Source organism: Ailuropoda melanoleuca, chromosome 4 (genome assembly GCF_002007445.2).
Source record: "Ailuropoda melanoleuca isolate Jingjing chromosome 4, ASM200744v2, whole genome shotgun sequence".
NCBI lineage: Eukaryota > Metazoa > Chordata > Mammalia > Carnivora > Ursidae > Ailuropoda > Ailuropoda melanoleuca.
In genome coordinates this window covers 72,969,982-72,989,506 of record NC_048221.1, presented here as the reverse complement: position 1 = coordinate 72,989,506, position 19,525 = coordinate 72,969,982, and the positions used below count along the sequence as shown (strand labels likewise).

At 43.6% G+C, this 19,525-nt stretch overlaps 1 long non-coding RNA gene across 2 annotated transcripts in view; it reads left to right on the top strand.

Annotated features, from left to right (window-relative positions):
- The window catches only part of LOC105234403, a 6,839-nt gene extending 509 nt beyond the window's left edge, over positions 1–6,330 (top strand). Inside the window, exons 2-5 of one of the 2 annotated variants that reach the window (XR_004624879.1) lie at positions 460–567; positions 898–1,015; positions 3,149–3,194; positions 4,153–6,330. This is a non-coding gene — a long non-coding RNA (uncharacterized LOC105234403). Of the gene's footprint in view, positions 1–459; positions 568–897; positions 1,860–3,148; positions 3,195–4,152 lie in introns of those variants that run through there. The other variant, XR_004624878.1, reaches the window with a different exon arrangement.
- Positions 6,331–19,525: the final 13,195 nt, after the last annotated feature.

The following is a 19,525-nucleotide window of genomic DNA, read 5'->3' as shown; positions in this document are numbered from 1 at the left end:
CGGCCACAGCAGCCAGGCGCGCGATGAGCGCTCGCGGCCGCCCCGCCGCCAGCGCCAGGTCCCCGCCGCCGCCGCAGGCGACTCGGCGCTCACTTTAATGCTGCGCGGGGCCCCCGCGCCCGGGGGCGCCTCGCTCTCCGCCCCCTCCCCATCCCATCGGGGCTCTTGGCCTGGGGCCCCCCGGCCCCGACGCCCCGGCTTTGTGTGGTGGCCTCGTCACCAGCGCTGCCCCTGGCACGTCACAAATCCGGGGAGAGGCCGGCCGGCGCGTCGCCCCTGCCTGCGAGAGTGAGCCTCCCCGGGAGCCGGCGCTGCTGGGACGCGCAGCAGTGCGCGCCACCCCTGGTGTGCTCGGGCCGGGGGCGGGGGACCGGGGCGGTGCGGAACAGGCCGGTTCGGAGCCCCTCGACGCTCCGGGAGCCTGCACTCCGAGAGACTTTTCATTTTCTTTTTTAACAGCGGAGTTCCTCTTTCCAGCCTGACTTGCCTGCACGACCTGGCTGGCCTGCCTCTTTGGACTCGCGTTACCCTGGAGTTCTTAACCGTGTTAAGCTGTTTTCCAACTTGGTATTTCTTTCTTAATTCTGGTGTCTGAAGACTGTGATCAAAACTAACACGGCAGGGCTTAGCCTGGCGCTGTGGGGTACAAAGAAGTTCAAGGAATTACAGGGTGGCCTGAAGGAGAAGGGACTGGTTAGGGTGGCCCCGCCTCAGGGGCGGCTTGCAGTCCGCTGTGGGGATTGAGGCCATCATGAAAGAAATCACAGCGAGACCAAAAAACTCCCCTGTATGTAAGTGACATAGTGCACAGCGCAGACCCAAGACTCCAACGGAAAGGTCAGGGCAAGCTTTTTGGTATAGACTCCGAAGAGTTAGGTGTCCACCTTCCTCCTCAAGGTGCAGGGCTTCGCCGCTGTCTGCTGTCTGACACATGACCGTGGAAGGAAGCTTGGCCTCTCTCCGTGTCAGGAGACTCCGCCGCTTCGCACTTCTGGACAGCTGCAACTGTGGTAAGGTGTGTGTCAAGCAGAGCCAGGCTACTGGTGATTAGTTCCCCGGGCCCTTTGCTACCTGGGATTATCTGTTGAAGGCCAGTTTTCTGCTCGCCACCCCCACAAAGCCCTGGTGGATACCCCCCAATCCAGATTCCAAATGCAGCTTCATTCCTTGCTGGGGGACAGCGTTTGCTGATCTTTGCTGCTGAGCTGAGCACCTGGGGTCGGTTCTGAACTCCCAGGGGCCAGGAAATAGACGAGGGAAAATAGGGACAACTCTGGCAGTTGGAATTTAGGGCCGATTTACTCCATTTACACAAACACAGCGCCTATTCCTGTCACCTCCTCTAAGTGGCATTTGGTTAGCCTTTGGCTGCCCTTGCTGGTCACCAGAAGCAGCTTTTAGTTGGAGAGAGCTGTGCATGCATGTCCTTTGGATGAGGGTTCCCTGAGAATACCCTGTGACCTGCGTCTGGGCTGACATGCCCCAGAGTCAGCCCTGGGGCAGGCAGGGGACAACAGAGTTGAGGGGGGTAAGGCAGCCCTGCTAGAAATAAGGAAACCTCCCCTCCTCCCTTTTTTCTCCCTGCCAACCCTGCCCCCAGATTGCAGGACTCCAAGATTTGTGTGGGTATGGGGCATGGGAGAGAGAAACGCGATATAGTGGTTAGAACTTATAATGAGCCGGTCCTCAATACTGCAGCCACACTCCTGATCCCTTTGTGGTTCTTTCCCAGCAGAGATAAGCCCCGAGCCTGCTAGTGACCAGCATTTTTCAGGGGATTAAGAGAATGTAGGAGTGAGAGCAAAGAGCAGCCATGTTTGTATTAATAATGTTTGCCAAAATAAAAGGCGTGTAGAAAATGTGGTGGTGGTTTTTATTTTTAAATAATCTGAAATCTCTCAGATGAGAGTTTAGGACAAATTCTGATAACGATTGTCGTCATTTGCTGGCTGGAAAATGCTACCAAAATAACTTGCTGATCAGAAGCCGGGTTGATTACTTATCAGAGTGAGGGAGGGCACTGCCTGACAGTCTTAGCACCTCAGAGAAAGTATTGGAGTTCATGGGAGGTAAACTGACCTGCTAAGAAAGGTGTAATTTTAGGAAGCAACAAAGATGGTACCGAATGAGGGACCAGCCAAGCGGACAGAAGACTCCACTAGTTTAGCTGCTGCCCCTGAACGAGGTAGGGAGGCTCCTTGTCACTGGACCACAAGTGACGCTGTAGTAAGCTATTAGTCTCAATTCTCATGAAGTTAAGAAGGTACTTTTAGATGGAAGTCTACGATATTTGGTTAGGCCCAGCATGGGAGGGTACTGAAGAGCTAATCTGAATTCAGAAAACGACTGTTCCGGTTCCCGGGGAAAAGCCACACTTCTTTAAACCACACGGTTAGCAAGGACTTGGGTAGGTCGAATTAATGGCATGCAGATTTCAGAGAAGTTGGGAATGTTCTGCCTGCAGTGGCCCAAGGATCCTCATAATTGTCTTAGTTATTGGCCAGAAACCTTTTGCACAGCTCCTTGTCTGGAGTAAGGGATTTTCCTCCATGGGATGTCTTGTCTTGGGTAGGGTACTTCCTTGACAAATTGCCAGCTTTTCTATGGCACCCTTAATGCCCTCTCTGAGCTAAGAGAGTAAGCAGTAGATGAATCAGCGTCGCAGCTCACCTCATCTTTGAACACAACAAAAGATTGTCCAGCTACTGAATGAGAAAAGAATTACAGGGCAATGTAAGGCTCTTGAGGTTCTGGTTGAGGACTTGTGAAATGTAGGAGGGCACCTCAGTAAACTGAGGCATAGTGGTCCAGGTACTATTGTTGATTTCCCCTCGAGAAGACGAGTATTAACTTTTAATTTAAAGAGACACCAAAGAGGGGCACCTGGCTGACTCAGTCAGTGGAGCATGCAACTCTTGATCTTGGGGTTTTGAGTTTGAGCCCCATGTTGAGTGTAGAGATTACTTAAAATCCTTAAAATAAATAAATAGACACCAAAGGAAGCACCGCAAAGATCTACAATTGGAAAACACATAATTTGTGTAGGCCTCGAAGATAGAATAGTATTTGAGTTTAATCTTAAACGGAAGCAGTGAGTGACTAATTTGTAGTCCTACAGTCCTAAACGAGTCTATATTCCTGCCCACAGGGTTTTTTGACTGAGAGGATAGGAGTGTCACAGAGACTGGGACAAGGTATGAGACTCCTTTCTCTTTAAGGCTTTTGATGATTAGTTTTATTCCTTCTTACATTGCCTTGTTTTAGAGGCTATATGCAAGTTTGCGTAGAGCTTGAACTTTGATGGGTTTAGTTCCAGTAGAGTCTCAGAATTTTTGCTGATAAAAGATTTTCAATCTGCTTGATCTACACACAGAAGTACTGGTAGATCATTATTTGAATGAGCCAGATCTTATGAATAAGGAAGCACTCTGGGACCAAACCGGAAGGAAAGGACCATCAGGGAAAGCATTTAATATGGCAGTTCCATTCACACAGTAAATCCCTTGCTATTAAGTTAATGAGCGTGGTGTTCGTTGGTTAAAGGTTTGAGGCCGATGGTTATGGGCTGGGGCCTGGGGAAGGCATCTTGAGGATAAATGTGTGACTGGAGTAGCTTGAAGACTCCAAGGAAAGGGTTGTGTACTAGTGGTCAGGTTTAAGATTGGTATTTTTGTGCCATATAAGTAAAACATTTGTAAGGTTGTCCTTTAGTTTTTAGAGAAATGTTTCCTTGTGTGTTTAAGAGTAGAATGAGAAACTGAACACCACTGATACCTTCATTGTTCATTTCTTAGTTCTAGAACTCTTGCAAAATATTCAGCAGGGTTTTGGAGGTCTGGCCTTGAGGCTCTTTCCCATTTTTTTTTTTTTTAAAGATTTTTATTTATTTATGTGACAGAGAGACAGCCAGTGAGAGAGGGAACACAGCAGGGGAGTGGGAGAGGAAGAAACAGGCTCCCAGCAGAGGAGCCCGACGTGGGACTCGATCCCAGAACGCTGAGATCACGCCCTGAGCCGAAGGCAGACGCTTAACGACTGAGCCACCCAGGCGCCCCGAGGCTCTTTCCCATTCTACTTTTTGCTTGCACATTATTGCTCCTCTATTTCTTTCTTTTTTTTTTTTTAAGATTTATTTATTTATTTATTTGACAGAGACGGCCAGCGAGAGAGGGAACACAAGCAGAGGAAGTGGGAGAGGAAGAAGCAGGCTCACAGCAGAGGAGCCTGATGTGGGGCTCGATCCCGCAACGCCGGGATTGCGCTCCGAACCGAAGGCAGCCCGCGCGTAACCGCTATGCCACCCAGGCGCCCCTCCTCTATTTCTGGTTCAAGGCCATTCACAAAAAGATAAGAGAGCGAGCCAGGGTCAGGTCTGCTTCAGGATCAACTCTTGTATGCTGTCAATAGGTATTAACCTACACCTGAGGTCTCCATCAGACTTCTCCTTTTTTGGCTTGAAAAACTGAACCAGAGCACAATCTATTTTCACAGGAAAGACAAAGGATAGCCTCCAAAGACGCCGACCAACTGTGTAGCTTTTCTAAACTCCTTTGCTTCCCTGTGCAATTGACAGCTTTTTAAGTCACCATTGGGGGGGTGTTTCCATTCTGACTTTTTCATTGAACTTCTTGCATCTGAAGTTCCTACTCACATAGGAATGAATTGGAGTATATATGGCTGCTCTGGGCTATAAGTTCCTCAAATGATTCTAAATTCCTCTGCAATATTTTCTCTCTGTAGTCTAGCCCCTGCAGAGTCTCTGGCAATAGCTTTCAGCTGAGAATGAAATCAGAGCTTAAAATCCACCATAAGAGGTTTTCTCTGTTCCGCAGGGGGTTTACTTTAAAGAGGTAAGTGAGCTTTGGGGTACCTGGCTGGCCAGGAAGGAGGGGGAGTGGGTCAGGGGAAGAGATAGAGGGGTAGCAGGAGATGGAGAAGCATAGCATGGGGGAAGAGGATAGTAGGCTTGAGTTGTGGTTTGGGGGGAATCTAAAAGATTTAACTTGTTCACATTTTTCTTTTGCTTTGGCCAAGCAATCCATTAATAGCAATCCAGTTTCTTTTGGATGCTTCCTCGTCCTATGGGTGCTTGGAATTATGTTGCCTTTACATTCTAAGGCACCTCTCAAATAAATAACTTAGTTCATATCAAAACTTCCTGGTGGTGGCCACTGTGATTCTAAATTATCCTTGGTGACATGATGCTCTTTGGAAAGATCAGTGCATATATTTGGGTGCAGCATGAATATACATAAGAAGCAAAAAGTCTGGCCTGAGGAAGGCATGGACTGAGGTTTGCACTGAGGCAGAGCCCTGAGGCCTGGAAATGGTCAGTGAAGGGTTGCTTGTGCATTCTGTGGGCTCAAGGCCCCCAGCCTCACACTAGACCTTATCCAACCTCAACTCCAACGAATTTATACTCCCAGCAGATAGAATGTGTGGAGAGATCTTTGCTGAACCTCAAAACAAGTCTGAGGAAAGTTCTCTGAAGTGGCCTAAGACAAAATTTGTCCCTGGGCCAGGTTAGGGACATACTTATTGGGACCCATATCGGTCCTTGCCACTGTCAACTGGCTCTTACAGATGCACAACCAAAAATGAGCAGGATGGAAATAGACAAGGAGTAGTGTTGTTCCTAATAAGGCAGATATCAACCAAGGAGAAAAGATTTTCAAATATGGTCAGATAATCCAAGGATTCCTGGAAGGGGTTTCTTATTACTGGAGACAAATAGACCCTGTATTTCGGGAGCTCGGGCTCAAGGCAAGACTTACATCTCTCACTGCCGTGGTCTAAAGACTCCTGGGGGGCCTGAAGGCCTCAGAGGAGCATCCTTTCTGAGTCAGGGTCTTGACCACAGTGGTGAGGAGGTCTCAGCAGGCCTCATAATCGAATGCTGCTCCCTGAAAACAGTGTCAAAACAACTTTGTGAGAGGGCAAAGCCGCGTGTGTTCTGATCGCAGGAAGGGAAAACACAACTGTGCAGAGTCATAGTAGCTTCTGTGTTGGGGGGCCACATCGGGATATCTATGAAGTGTTGGGTCTATTTTAACGTGGCTTTTCCAATGAGGAGCTTGGTTAGGACTGGGCAAGAATCACGATACAATAGCTGAGTGAGGGTTTTAGGCAACGGTTTCCAAGAGTCTTAGAGAATAAACAGTGGTTAGATGCAGTCTATTGAAAAGTTGCAAAGTTCATTGAAAAGGTTACTTCTTGGGGCGCCTGGATGGCTTAGTCGGTTAAGGGTCTGCCTTTGACTCAGGTCATGATCCCAGGATCCTCCTGCTTAGCATAGAGCCTGCTTCTCCCTTGCCCTCTGCTCCTCCCCCCGCTTGCTCTCTCCTGCTCTCTCTCTCAAATAAATAAATAAAATCGTAAAAAGAAAAGAAAAGGTTACTTCTTGAGGGGCACCTGGCTGGCTCAGCTGGTAGAATGTGCAACTCTCGATCTTGGGGTCCTGAGTTCAAGGCCCACATTGGGTGTAGAGATTACTTTTAAAAAAAGGTTACTTCTTGAAATTTCTGCAAAAAACAATAGTTGTTTACAACTTTAATCGTCCTAGGCAAGAGTTTCCTATACTCAAAAACTCATGTCAACATCCGCAGTAAGCTGAGTGCACTTGGTTTGGATTCTTCCTGTGTACTGATGCAAAGAGGTATTATGTGTGATTATTACCACATCCCCTTACCCCATCAAATCACTGATTTCTACTCCTGACAGTGCGGGGAGTAATTAGGCCCTCCAGAGGTGGAGACATCCCCTCCCCGCCTCTACTCCCCTCTTCTCTCGCGCTCTTGTATTTGCTCTTTGGGGGCCCCCCAGAGCCCTGTGTTCCCAACAGGAACCCTGAAAACCCTGAATTTGCTTATAATTAAACCTTTTCTTCGTAGCTAACAGTGCTTTCATGCACTCAGATCATCCGTGTGTGTGATAGAGAGCCTGCCCTGTCTTCTGCAGTCACGTGGCCCACAGTCCTTACATTCGGAAATCAACTTCACTTATGATGGTGTTGGTTGGCTCATAGCATTTCGGACCCATGCTGTCTCGTGTCTTAACGATTAGTGCCCTAGACTGGCCAGCCGAGCCAGCCCTCCTAGAATGTTGCCATGAAAACTCTGCTGGCTGTATATGGTCAGTCTTTCCCTTTAACAGCTGCCAGAAAAACTGCAGGGAATCATTAGGTGAGGGATAAGGCCCTTATAAGGCGAGCTTCAAAACCACGAATTCTTTACGCTTTGGCATAGGGGGCACTCAGTAATGATTTGTTATGTTAATTTTAAAATCCTAGAATATTAAAAAGTTTTCTCAGGCCTGGAAGATGAGAGCTCTGGAATGTCTTCTATCCCCACCCCTCCTCCATTTCATGATTGAGATACTACTAGCACCTTCTCTGTGCACTGACTTCCCTCCCATCCCTTCTGTTCCCTGGGGTCCTGGGTAACTCCTGCTTCCCCTCGGTGCCTTCTGTGTCCTCTTGCAGGACTGCCACGATGGTACCCACCCCAGAGTGGGGGCCTACACTTTCTCCTAGCCTTTGCCAGTGCTGGTTCTCTGCCCAGATACTGCAATCCTAGAAGAGAGAAGTCAGACCAACCCAGAAGCGCTCAGAGCCTCGGAGCCTTTCAGCTCCTGTTAGCTGGGCTGATTTTAAGCTCCACCACTCCTAAGGTCAACCTGAGTGTCTGCCCTTCAATGATTATAGCAGTTTTAGGCCTTAAAATGTAGCTTTGCTCTATACTTTTCAAATCCTTCTTTTCTTCATTAAGACTTTTTTTTTTTTATTAGTAATCTCTGTGCTCAACCTCGGGCTCAAACTCACAACCCTGAAATCAGGAGTCACATGCTCTACCTACTGAGCCAACCAGGTGCCCCCTTTCTTTCTTTTCTACCTTTTTAAGAACATTTTTGTTGTGAAAAATAACACAATTAAAGGAAAGTACATAAAACATAGTTATTATGAAGCGCTTTTCTTAACTACCACCTAGGAAGAAGTAAGGTTTTACCAGCATCCGGGAAGCCCCCAGTATATCCCTTCCCAAATACAACCCTGTTCTTTCTAAATGTAACTGCTGGCTTTTTATGGTAATTACTCCATTGCTTTCTTTGGTAATTACTCTTGCTCTTTTTTGGTAATTGCTTTCATTGCTTCCTCCCAACTTCCCTCTTCCCTCCCTTCCTCTCTCCCTTCCTTTCTCTCTTTCTTTCTTTCTTTCTTTTTCTTTCTTTCTTTCTTTTTCTTTCTTTCTTTCTTTCTTTCTTTCTTTCTTTCTTTCTTTCTTTCTTTCTTTCCTTTCCTTTCCTTTCCTTTCCTTTCCTTTCCTTTCCTTTCCTTTCCTATTGAAATATAATGATGTGTAGCATGATTTTTCTGCAACCTCTGATAAAGGATATCTGATTTAGAAAGATTTTTTTTTTAAAGAAAGATCCTTTTCATCTTAGTTTGTTGTAAAGCTGTTTTGTTTTCTTTTTTAATAATGATCGGAGTTGAATTTTATGAATTTTTTTCCTATTTATTGAGCAGTCATATGATTTTCCTCCTTCAAATTTACTTATCTGGTGAGCTATTTTGATTTTCCAATGTTGAAGCATCCTTGTATTTCTAGAATAAGATCAACTTCGTTGTATCTGTTTCCTGTTGCTTCTGTAACAGATTCCCAAATACATAGTAGCCTAAAATATCACACCTTTAATATCTTACAATTCTTGAGGTCAGAAATCCAAAGTGGGTCTTGTGGGCTAAATCAAGGTGTTGGCAGAGCTATAGTTCTTCTGGAGGTTTTAGGGGAGAATATGTTTCCTTGCCTTTTCCAGTTTCTAAGGGCTAGCTGCATTCCTTGGCTGGTGGTCCCTTCCTCCATCTTCAAAGCCCGTGGCTCCAATCTCCACTTCCATGTGCACATCTTCTCTCCGACTCTGACCCTCCTGCTTCCCTCTTATGAGGACTCTTGTGATTACAATGGGCTCACAGGATAATCCAGGATAATCTGCCCATATCAGGGGCCTTATCAGTTACCTTTGCAAAGACCCTTTTGCCATGTAAGATGACATATTCACAGGTTTTGAGGATTAGGATATAAACATCTTTGGGAGCCATTATACTGTCTGCCACATTGGTTATAATGTATTTTCCTTTTTATATGTTGCTTGATACAATATTTTATTTAGGATTTTTGTATGTATGTTCATGAGTGAGATTAGACTAAATTTTCTCTTCTGAAACTATCTTCATTGGCTTTTGGTATCATAGTTAAACTACCTGTATAAATGAATTGGAGCATATACCATTTTTTTCTTTTCTCCGAAGCATTTGTATACAGTATGCATTATTTTTCCCTTAGCTATTCAAAGTTTTTAAAGTACTGATTCAATTTAATTAAAAATTATAGGACTTGAAATTTCTATTTCTTCCTAGATCAATTTTCAATAAGTTATAGTTTTCTAGGACTATGTTCATTTCATCTAACTTGTCGTATTTTAAACATAAATTATTTATAAAATCCTCTTATTATCTTTTTAGTGTTTATAGAATGTATAGTGATACCTGCTTTTTTCATTTCTGGCATTGGTTATTTGTGCATTCTCTCTTTTTAATTTTTTTCTCTCTTTTTAATTTTCTTGATAATTTCTAAGGATTTCAGTTTTATTGGTCTTTTCAAAGACCCAACTTTTGGTTTTGTTGATCTCTATGGCACATTCTTTTCCGTTTCTTTATTGCTGTTATCCTTATTATTTCATTTGTTTTTCTGTATTTGGGTTTCTTTTGTACTTTTTTTGGGTTAAGATTTATTAATTTATTAGGGTGACAGAGAGATGGGGGCAGTGGGCAGAGGGAGAGGGGAGAGAGAATGCTAAGCAGACTCCACGCTGAGTGCAGATCTCCGATGTAGGGCTTGATCTCATGACCCTGAGATCACGACCTGAGCCAAAACCAAGAGTCAGATGCTTAGCCAATTGTGCTATGCAGGTGCCCCTTCTTTTGGACTTCTATAAGTGTCAGAATAGGTTAGGTTATGTTGCAATAATAAACAATCCAGAAAAAAATGTCTCAGGGATTTTTACAGCATAGTTTCTCATTCTACCTGTTCCATCCAGGTTGGCTGGCTTCTTCTCCACATTGTCTTTACCCTGGGGCTAGAGGTGGTAGAACAGCCACTGTCTAGAACACTGACAGTCATCATGGCAGAGGGACAAGAGACAGTATGGGGAACTAGATGTTGAATCTTAAAACTTAAGTCTAGATGTGACACACACAGTCCTGTATACATTCCATTGACTAGAGCAAGAAATAGGGCTAAGCCTGATGTTGCTGCCCAGAGTTGGGTTAGAGAATCTTTGTGAATAATAATATAGTATCCCATATCTTCTTTTTCTAACTTTTTGAGATTGAATCTTAGCTCATGAATTTTTGATCTTTCTTACTTTGTAATATATATGCACTTAAGGCTATAAATTTCCGTTTGTCACCTATATCTCATGGGAATTGATGCATTAAAAACTTTGTTAACATTCAGTTCAAAATATTTTCTAATTTCCTTTGTGATACTTTATTTGACCTATGTGTTATTTAGAAGTGTTTCTTAATTTCCAAATAAATATGGAGTTTTCTAAGTTGTTTTTTTTTCTTGTTGTAATTTCATTGTATCAGAGAATATACTTTATATAATTTTAAGTCTTAGACTTCTTTTAGACCTCACTTTCAACCACATGATCTTGGAAAGAGGACCTCAAGCCTCAGATGAGACCCCAGCCCTACCCAAAACCTTGATTTCAGCCTTGTGAGACTCTGAGCAATGAGCCTAATTGGTCCTTACCTGGACTTCTGATTTACAGAACTGTGAGAAAATAAATGGGTATTATTTTAAGCTGCTAAATTTGTAGTAACTTATTACATAGGAATAGAAAACTAATAACAACGTTTCTGCTAGTGGATAAACCACTCTTTGTTTTTGGTCCCAAAATTTCTTCTCGTGTTTACACGTGAAGGAGGTTTTAGCTGGGTGTAGAATTTTAGCCTAGCAGTTTACCTTTAGCATATCAGGGTACTGTACTGTTTTCTGGTGTCCGCTGTTGCTGTTGAGAAATCAGTTATCTATCTAGCTGTTGTACCTTTGAAAACAATCTTTTCCCCCCTCTGCCTGTTTTAATTTTTTTCTTTTTTGTTTTTGTTTTTGTTTTCTGCAGATTTATTTTAATGTACCAAGAATAGATTTCTTATAATTAGTTATGCCTGGGATTTGTTGTTCTTTGTGATTCTGAAATGAAAGTCTTTCGTCAGTTGTGGAAAATTATTTTATCTCTTCAAATATTGTCTCAGCTCATTCTCTCTTCTCCTGGGACTCCAACTAGATAAAAGTAAGATCCTCTCACTATATTCTCTGTATCTCTTACCCTTGTTTTTGGATTTTCTGTGTTGTCTCTCTCTATTTTAGATTGTTTCCTCCACCATATTTTCTTTTTAAATTTTTTTTTTAAGATTGATTTGTTTATTTTAGAGCAAGAGCATGCAAGCAGGAAGAGGGACAGAAGGAGAGGAAGTGATTCCTCAAGCAGACTCCCCACTGAGCACGGAGCCTGATGCCAGCTGCCGGGTCGATCCCAGAATCCTGAGATCATGACATGAGCAGAAGTTGAGAGCCACCCAGGCGCCCCATCCTCTGCCATATTTTCTAATCCATTGACTCTCTCTTTTCATGCATCTAAACTGTTGAACCCATCTCTTGAGTTTTTAATATCTCTGACTAGATTTCTCCATTCTAGTTCAATTTGATTCAATGGAGTTCAACTCCATTCAAGTTCTATTTGATTCTTTATGTAATCTGCCTTTTTATCACTGAGCGAAGTCTTCCTTGACTTCCCACATCCTCACCACAGACCTGTTCGCATGCCCCTGCCACCATGTGCTCCCATGGCAACCTGGGCTCTAACAGGCACTTGCTATACTCTCTTACGTTCTCTCCCCCATCTAAACTTTAAGTATCTTGAGGACGGTGGATATCACTTACTCTGTATCTCCAGCATTTAACCCTGTGCCTGAATAATGGCAGTCACTCAGTTACGTGTGGTGAGCTCTAACTAAACAAGCTCCCTGGCCACCTGACACTGCCCCACTCAGACAAGATGGAAAGCCTTCAGGAAAGTCTCCAAAACGCACAACTGTTCATTGTGTGAGGAGATTCTCCTAAAGAGGGAATGCTAAGAGATGCTCATTTCTGCTTCCAGGCTGATGAGGGGGAAAAGCAGAAAGCAAAACAGACTCAGAAATAAGAGGATGGGGGAGACCTTAGGTAAGTCTCTGAGAATGAGCGCAAGTTACTGGGCAAGCTCAACTTTTCCAGGCTGTGGAATTGGCTGGGTCTAATGCCATGACACCCAGACCTCTAAGGAATGAGGGGCTCCTAGCCAACATCTGGGTGGCACTGCTATAGTGTATCTAGAAACTCAAGGCAGAGTGGCTTTTAAAAAAGGAATGTAGTACAACCAGTATGCTGAAGATGCAGGATTTATGGGTTGTGTCCACCAAAGCCACTTTGTTTTTGTCTTCCACTGCTTTTAATCTCTTCCAATGGCGGTTAGGATGGTCTTTTCCAAGATTGTATATAAAAATCCTGCCAACTTCATAAATTTTTCTTGGCACCCTTAGATAAACGTCCAGGGGTCACTTTAAGTCATAAATGCTGGCTTAATTAAATAATTACAAGGGTACAGCCCAGCATACTAATCAATATTTAAATCTTCGTTTAAAGATAAGATTTCTCTCTTACTCCCCCAAAGCTAGGGCCCATGGCAGGTGGGCTGTGGGCATCATGGGAGGGAGTTGTGTTTAGCTCCTTCTCTTTCTTATCACTTCTTCCTCCTCTTGCTGCTGTTTCTGCCTTTTTTTTTTTTTTTAAGACTTCATTTATTTGAGAGAGGGAAAGTGAGTGAGGGAGAAAAAGAGCACCAGCAGAGGGAGAGGGAGAAGCAGGCTCCCCACAGAGCAGGGAGCCTGATGCTATGCAATGCGGAGTTTAATCCCAGGACCCTGGGATCATGACCTGAGCCGAAGGCAGATACGTAACCAACTGAGCCACCCAGGCGCCCCTGTTTCTGGCCTTTAAGGTTGAAGTGGGGAAAGGAGGAGAGGGAAGGGGAATAGTTTTGGCTTTGTGGGCCCTATACCTGGGGACCCAGAGGCCATGGGTCCCCTGGCAGATATTTAAAGCTGATCTTGGAGGTTTCCCTGAGGTCCTGGGAGACTCCCTTGCTGGGTTCCTCTGATTCAGTTCCTTCTCCTTTAGCAGGGGTCCCCTGCCCCCTGCTCCCTACAGCCTTAGCTGTGGCACTTGTCACCCAGCCTTTCACTGCTGGGGCCCCCTTGTCCTCACTGGCCACTCTTAGTTGGGCTCTGCCTTCTCCTCAGCTGGTCCCCAGGACTTGTGTCTTATTTGACCTCTACCCAGAGGGCTGAGCAGTTTTCACCCAGGCCCTTTTCTCTAAGCCAAGGCTACTTAGCCTTCCAGAACCAGCCTGTCCTGGGCCATTGTCTATGCACTGCCCTATTGTCTACGTACTGCCCTTCCGCAGCACACTCAAGCTGCTGGAGTGGTCTATCTCCTTGAAGCCTCCTCACTAGACTGGACTGGAGGGAGCAGGTGACCCCGCACATTTTCCCAGGAAGTCCTCCTCACAAAATCCTCCCTGAATCTCCTCTCTTCTAACTCTCTTATTTCCTCCCTCTGGGTGAGGGATTCCCTAGCTCGAGGACCAAGACACAGCTAACCAGACTTTGAAGATTGCCTTTGAAATCCATGTGGTCTGCTCACACCTTGCTTTGATGTTCAGTAACTATCATATCTTGGCATTTAAATCAAAACCCCATTTAACATCCTTTTGGACTTGTTTTTTGTCAGGATGAAACATCATTATTGTTTTTTTCTGATTATGAAATTAAGGCATGCTTCTTATAAAATTAAGCCAAAACATAAATGTAAAAGACAGTAGTAGCCCAGTGCAATTTTACCTCCCAGAGATAACTCAAGGGTAAGACTCTGCTTTATACCTTTCCAGACTTTTTTCTTTGACATACTTGCACTTTTATTTTATTTTATTTTTTTAGAAAGATTCTATTTATTTGTTTGAGAGAGAGAGCACAAGTGGGGAGAGGGGCAGAGAGAAGCAGACTCCCCACTGGGCAGAGAGCCCAATGCAGGGCTTGATCCTAGGACCCTGGGGTCATGACCTGAGCTGAAGGCAGACGCTTAACCGACTGAGCCATCCAGGCGCCCCTTGCACTTTTATTTTAATAGTGGAAATGGGATTGTACCATATATGAACTCCAGAGAGCCTTTTCCCTACTGTCATAGGATATGTAAGCCCTTCCATCCCCTACATACCTAAATCTATGTTGAAGTGGAAGAATTGATGAGAGCCTGGGCAATTACCTTGCTAGACTGAGTATCTAAATGGTTAGTTTGTATATTGAATTAAACTGGGTTTTAGTTGCATGGACTAAATTGAGTTTCCTCTCACTTCCTATCAAGATGGGTGCTTTGGAGGAAGTAAGATCAGTCATAGATAATTTAAGGGCTATATTTATTTCACACGAGGGGTACTGTGTACATTTTCAACTCCACATTACAAATGAAATTGATAGGTTGGAGGGCTGTGTACCTTTTCAAAGCTTTTGATCTGCATTTCCACGGTGCATCAGAGGACATTTTTCCCTATATGTATTTTCATAGCACTGGATATTTACATTTTGTCTCGTAGGCCAGAAATAATAATTAAGCCTTTCCTTGTTTTCTAATAAGTTTGAGCAAATTTTGCATTAGGATAGGACACTTACTTGTCACTACAGCTCCCTTTGCCCAAGTGTCCATTTTGATATCCCAATCAAATCTTAGTAAGTTTTGCCCGGGCTCAGGTTTTAAAGAACCTAGGCTAAAATAACAGCCTCCAGAATGAACTGAAAGAGATCTATCTCTTCCCCGGGCCCCAGGGCATAGTTGGCCCTAGGGGAGGAAAGGTGGAAGGAGATACTTCCCAAGGGACTCCTGGAGGCCATCATCCGGGCTGCCTTAGGCCTGATCTGTCACCTTTCCTGTGTTCACAGAATCTAGTTCACTCCCTCATACCCCCAAAGCCTCATTGCATGCCCTATCCCTCTAGACACTAGTGACCCCAGACCAAAGCTCTTGCCCCAAGGGAGGCCAGGGTCCCCATGGACCAATTAATTAGCTATTACAGATGGCTTGGCATGAAAAGATGGGCTCAACCAGAGTCTTCTTACTGGGGATTTCAACTAAGAAACTTGGAAAGAATGTGCGTGTAAGCAGTGGGAATAAAGTTGTAAAGAAAACACGATAATGAGTGGAGACCTGGGCAAGCCCAAGCCAGGCTGTCAGCGGAGAGAGAAAGATGCGCCTAGTCAAGGAGCTGTTCCCCTAGACACAGGGACCTCTCCCAGTGAGCGTTGCTGGCCTCCTGCAGCTAGGGGTGCAGCCCCCCCCCCCCCCCCCCCCCCCNCCCGGCTCTGAGAGCCTGCAGCACTTCACCTCTGCCCCACACCCCCATTTACCTTGTAGACAGCACCAGCAGTCACACAGGTGTTGTGAACACCTACCGCACTTTATAGCTGCAGATAGAAGATGTTCCTCGTAGACTCTGAATTGGGCTTTTCAAGCCACTCAGAACATCAGGGGGAATGTTTTGATTATAAAGGATAAAGGGTATGTGAGCTTTTTCAGAAACATTTTGAGCAGATATGGAGGAGATTCATATGGACCTTGTGAGAAAAACAAGACGAAGTGTTTTACACTCAAGTCTCTCATTGAACTCGGATGGAAGAGGATTGTTTGCTTTAGGCCTCATCTTGGCAATCCTGGTAATATATTATTAGTAGTAATATATTATTATTATATATAATAATATATCTAAAATGACCCACTTTATCCTCCACTTCCTCTGTTCTACCTCCATACAATAAAGGATGAGCCATCAATCAGTGTGGAGAGGTTCGTTTAAATACTCTGGGAGGTTCTGTGAATATATGGCAGTTACCAAAATAAAATATTCTTCCAGAAGGATCCTTTTCTATCATTAAAAGTTTACCCTTTTATCTATCAAAAGAAGTCCCTTTTCATTTTAATTTTTTCCGTGTCAGACGTGGTCTTTGAGTGTACCATGGACCCTGAGAACCCTTCTCCTAATCACTTACAAAGACTAATGAACCACTTGATGACTAAGCAAAGGATTTGAGCTAATTCTTGGAGTAAACACTGGCTACAAAAACTACGGAAAGATTAACTACCTCTGTTCGTACAGGGACTATGACACTGAAAAGCAAAATGCCAATTAAAGTTTTATAAATTAAATCTTATTAGGAGGGCAGAAATGATCACCATGGAAAATATCCTCTATGTGAAGAGACTTTTATAATGTGAGTAGCCAGATGGAGTCTATGTTTTATTGAGTGTGTTTAGCTAATGGCCTGTATGGATCCCAGTTTCATGAGTCAACACCGGTCACTCAGTCCAGCTCCCACCTACGCTGTGGAGCCTTCCCCTACCAGTCAGGTTCACGTTCATTCATCTCTGAACTCAGTTTTAACATTGTTTAAGTCTTACAGTTCAGCTCTTTTCACTTTCCAGATTTAATTCCTGCAAGGCTTTTTTTTTCTTAAGGAGGTGCAGTACTCAATACTTTTTAAAACGCCTCTCTTGCCTCTTCCCTTCTTTTCTGTTATTGTAATCTTCAGTGTATTTGCAATAATCAGAATTCAAGATATAGACACTCAGAAGGTGTAGGTGGCCCTAATGGATAAGTGAATGAATTCTTTAAACAATTCATTCACTCATCCATCCCTTCATTTATTGGTAATTCAAACTGTGGTTAGATGTTGGGTAGAGAAGGGAAAACAATTACTAAGGCTGCTTAGAGAAGAGCAAAACATAATGGTGGGAAGTTGGGGGGAAGATGGGAGAGAAGTTGGGAACAGGTTTGTGAATTGCCTTTTTCTGTCATTCATACTACATTTATATATGAATATATTCCATACATGCTCTCTTTCTTTGAACACATCTTGAAATCATGGTAAAATAAATTAAGCCTTTTTTTTTTTAATTAAGCTTTCAATTGATTGGAGAGCTAAGTTTGCAGAAGGTAGGGAACATTCTCAGTGGTCAAAAATTAAGAGGGGACTCAGTTGAGGGGAGGGACGGAGGGAATGTTGGATGATCTGGTGTGGAGCCCCCCCAGTCCCACCCCGGGAGTTTACTGGTCTCAAGAGCCAAGGCATTTTTGAATGGACTTGTAGCAACAAAAGAAGAAACCTTGAATTAACAAAAGTAAAGAGAGAGACTTGATACTTCCACAGAAAACTAGGACTCTCAAAGGACTGTACCTTTGGGGAAAGTATGAGCCAAAAATGAAATGTGCAGAGACGCACAGAGAAATAGTGAAGCTTTGTCTCTTAGCCTAACCTCTTGATTGGGGAAAAAAAATGTTCCCCTGTGAAGTTATAATATCAGTCTGCCCTTATTCAGGTCTAGAGTTCATCTTACATTGACTATAGAGACTGGGGGCTTGCAGGTTGAAAAATTAACTTAAACAATGGATACCAAACAGAAGCAAACATAAAATCTCTCTGAAGAAACACACCCTCCATCTGGGCCCCACAGGATTCCCATATACAAAGCCCCACTAAAGATGAGCTCATCATCTAAATTACAAAATGCAGGAGGATATAATCACCATGAGTGAGAGCTAAGAAATTCTCAGGAGGGAAATGGTATAGACCTGATCTAACATAGCGTCAGCCTGGAATGAATATTCCACAATTAAAATCTCCAACGCATCAGAGAATCTGTCAGTAGCTAAAACTGTTTCTTTTGTTTCCCCCAGACAGCTTGTTCAAGAGCACACGTCACAGACTAGACTCTGCCAGATATCAGCTGAGCCATTAGCCTCCCGCCCCCCACCCAAAGAGCAAACCAGGAAATCTAAACACTTACTGTTCCTTGAGTGTCTTTAGTTAGTTAGTTTTTTTTTTTCTCTCTCTCTCTTTTAAATCCCTTCTTGGTGGGGGTGCCTGGGTGGCACAGCGTTATTAAGCGTCTGCCTTCGGCTCAGGGCGTGATCCCGGCGTTTTGGGATCGAGCCCCACATCAGGCTCTTCCGCTATGAGCCTGCTTCCCTCTCCCACTCCCCCTGCTTGTGTTCCCTCTCTCGCTGGCTATCTCTGTCGAATAAATAAATAAAATCTTAAAAAAAAAATCCCTTCTTGGTAACAGTCTAATGACCATTCTCTTTAAAATAAGTGAGTATATCATTTGCATGCAGGTACCTAAATGTCTCTGAGTTATACTTTTTTTTTGTTTTAAAAGATTTTATATATTTATTTGACAGAGAGACAGCAAGAGAGGCAACACAAGCAAGGGGAGTGGGAGAGGGAGAAGCAGGCTTCCCGTCGAGCAGGGAGCCCGATGTGGGGCTCGATCCCAGGACCCTGGGATCATGACCTGAGCTGAAGGCAGATGCTTAACGGCTGAGCCACCCAGGCACCCCTCTGAGTTATACTTTGAATGAATAGATGTAGCAGCAGGACTGGGTCACAATAACTTCAGATAATAAAGTTCCCAGACTATTAAAAAAAATAGTGTATTTAAAATAATGAAAGACCTGTCCCTAAGTATTTTGTGTTTTGGGATGCTGCTGTAATGGTATTTTTAAAATTTCTTTTTCCCTGTATTCATTGCTAATATAAGGACATACCATTGATTATTGTATATTGACCTGTAGCCTGTGGCCTTGCTAAATTCATTTAATTCTAGGAGTTTCTTTCTAGATTCCTTAGGATTTTCAATGTGCGTGATCATGTTGTCTGTGAACAAGGACTGTTTTACTTTTTCCTTTCCAGTCTGTCTGCCTTGGCTATCTTTTCCTGCAGTGGTTTGAAGTTCTAGTGTAATGGTGAATAGAGTTGAAGGTGGATGTGCTTGCTTTGTTCCTGATGTTCGGGGAAGAGCACTTAGTCTTCCACTATAAAAACATTAACTGAGGGTTTTGAATAGATGCCCTTTATCCGATCAAGACAACCCTTCTATTCTTAGTTTGCTGGAAGTTTTGTGTTTTGTGTTTTTTTTTTTTAATCATGAATGGGTATTGATTGCCTTTTCTCTCATCTTTTTAGATGATCATATAGTTTTTCTTATGATCATGTATTTATTTATTTATTTAAGTAATAAAGGAAAAGAACTGTGAACCTGAAATTTTATACACAGCCAAATTTTCATTTCAGTGAGAGAGAGTAATAAAAATATTCTCAGGCATACAAAGTCTCAGAAGTTTACCGCATAAAAATCCACAATTGAAAATACCTTTAAAGGAAGTGTTCAAGTAAGAGAAACAAATCCAGGACAACCTTCAGGAGATATGGGATGTCAGGGTGATCTAATATTTTGATAAATGTACTCTGTTAAAAAAAAAAAAAGAAGTCTAAGATTGAAGAAAAGAGAATGTTAATCCAGAAGAACTAATGTCGAAAATT